Here is a 2,942-nt window from a genome sequence, read left to right as displayed (position 1 = left end):
TAAACGAAAACCCTAAGAAAAATGGAGAAATTAAAGGTATGGATAACCCCAAAAGGTAGGTGTTTCACTCCTTCATTTTTTCCTCCATTAAAATGGAACAAATGAGCTTTTCATTTTCCATTAATGAATGGCAGCCAAAAGCTAGAGTTAACTCCGTCTCCAAGTTATTCTACCGTTTACAAGCTTAATTGTTGAAGTTACAGTGATACCCCTAGTTTACAACCGAAAATGATGAAGATACCCTTACATTGTTAATATAGGATATTAACTTGTAATTTCTCGATTTGGGGAGAAATTATGTCATTCGTTGATTTTTTAATCGGTGGATGATATTTATCGAATCCTTTTGAGGATCCGAACAAGTTTAATATATGCATATCCACCATTTTTTTTATTTTTATACACCGAAGATTCCTTTCGTGATTAAAAAACTATTACACAAACGATCAAATTCACCATCAAACAATTTTCTAGATAGCCTTACTTAACAAAAATGTATCGCTTCCCAAAACCATACCAAATACCAAATAAGCTAACAAAACACTTCATTGATCATACTTTTGCAAGAGCCATAGACAGCCGCAAGTATATAGCAAGATTTCCCAATCTCAATCCACTGAATAAAATTTTCAAAAATGAGATCTAACAAGTATGAAAAAAAATACTTGGCTCACATGAATTCCAAGTTTAAAATAACCCTGTTCATGGGATTTTGACCTAAAGCAAATAATATGTCAATGTCAACTTTACCTTTTATACACCCAACTAAACAAGCTTATAAGATGGGCCTCTAATACACGCGGCCTTCTCTTATAATCATAATGTTAATCTATGTTATTATGACTTATAATATAATCTTTTTCATTGAATAAATCATAGTATAAAATAAAAAGTGGTATCTTTTACTGTGCTGATGTGGAAATCACTTTTGAACTTTGGAGTTACTATTTCATTTTAATAATATCTTGATAATACTTGATTTATAACCCCATTATTTATATTTTATTATTAAAATATTGATGATTTTGCCACGTCATGCGCCCTTTTTAACACCGAAAGAGATAAAGATTATGGCGACACTTTGTCAATATATTGTAAACAATTTATTGATTTATTGGTTAATTTATTTTTTTTATTGTATTTTTTCAAAAGGGACACGTGTGCCAATGAAATGTCATGTACACTGGCAGTGACTTGTTCTTTGTTAGATTTTAAACACTTGGCTTTGGTGTGGACACGTGGAAGCTGATGGTGAAATATACCCCAATATCCAAGATGATTTAATTAGACCTCGAGGTCGTCCTTATATTCTTTAAAATTGGTCGTCCTTATATTCTTTAAAATTATTTTTCTCAATCTCAAATGAATTGAAAATTCCTTCTGTTTCATAATAATAGATGTAATGAAATAGAAGAAATTTGGATTCAAAATTAATTGAAAATTCCTTCTATTTCAAAATATGATATTTATGTTGAAATAATTTGAACAAGATCATATTGACTTTTGAGTACATTTTTTTTTACTTGTAGTTCCAAATAAAGCTATACGAAGTCAGTGGCGGACCCAGGAATTTCCGACTGGTGAGTCACAATCGATAATCGAATATGTAAAAAAAAAAAATTTACCAAACAACCAAGAAATAGTACTAAAAAATACATCCAAATATTTCGAGCAAAAAAAATCAACTTTTCTGAGCGACTCATATATTGAAGTGAGAACTAATCAAAATTTAGAATTCCAAATACAAGTAAAATCATTTAAACAGTAATAGTATATGAAACAAGGAGATGAAAAGAGAGAATATTCAACTGACCTTAGAGACCACAACAGTTCATCAATCAAATCAACATCCTTAATTATATTTCATTATTATAAAAAACACAAGACTTTAAACTTTGCAAGCAAAACCTTTATCAAATTACAAGTTATAAGATACAAATTACTGCAATAATTAACATAATCAAGCATAATTGTTCCGACATTCATATATAGTCTTATAAAAACTACCCATATGCATAATTCACATAATTTGATCACCAAATATTCAAATTACACCAAGAAAAGCCAAAAATGCTTCGAAGATTCATATTTAAAAACAAACCCAGATAAATATTTCACAAAATTTGATCATCAAACATCCAAATAACACGGAACAAAAGTACAAAACCAAAATTTTCAGGAAAAAAAAATCCCAAATCAAGAAATTGTAACAAACCAAGAGGGTGCTCGAATTTGAATGAACTTTTAGCCATCTCAGCACTCAAAAAGGTAGAATTGATACCAGCAGAGTAAGAGTCTGTAGGCATGAGCGAACTAGCGAAGAGGAAGCGTTAAGCCGTTAACTAAAAATCAACCAAAGTTTAATAAAATTAACTAATTAGACTGAATTAAATTGAAGATTAGAATTTTAAACTAAAAATTAGAAATCAACTTACTAGCAAAATGAGAATAGGAGATTAGAAGAAGGCTAGGGCTTGAGGAAGTCCTTGAGGAAGTCTGGCCGTCTGGTGAAGAATGAAGATGAGGCGAAGTATTATTATTATAATGCTTTTTTCTAATGTTCAATATTCTTATTTATAGCCACAACCCTTAAGCTAGCTTGTCCCCTACGATAACAATACAAGTATGCGTTTCCAAAAGAAGTGGAGTTGGAGATGATTGATGAAGGATTGAAGAAGTGAAGAACTGGAGTTGGAGTTGATTGATGAAGGATTGAAGGGAAGAGGCGAATTGGCGATTTGGCGAAGAGAAGAACTGAAGAAGGCTAGGGTTTGAACTGAATTCGAGATTTGGGGAAAACTGATTTTAGTTTTTTTTTATTTTTTATTTTTAAAAAAATAACTTAAATTTTTTTTTGGGCCTGGTGAGTCACTTGACCCACCAGGTCTAAGCCCAAGTCCGCCACTGTACGAAGTAGTTTAAATTTGATGAACTCGCAATTT

This window comes from Chenopodium quinoa, unplaced genomic scaffold (assembly GCF_001683475.1).
Source record: "Chenopodium quinoa cultivar QQ74 unplaced genomic scaffold, ASM168347v1, whole genome shotgun sequence".
NCBI classification, from domain to species: domain Eukaryota; kingdom Viridiplantae; phylum Streptophyta; class Magnoliopsida; order Caryophyllales; family Amaranthaceae; genus Chenopodium; species Chenopodium quinoa.
The sequence above is the reverse complement of the archived record's forward strand: the minus strand, read 5'-3'. Positions refer to the sequence as shown.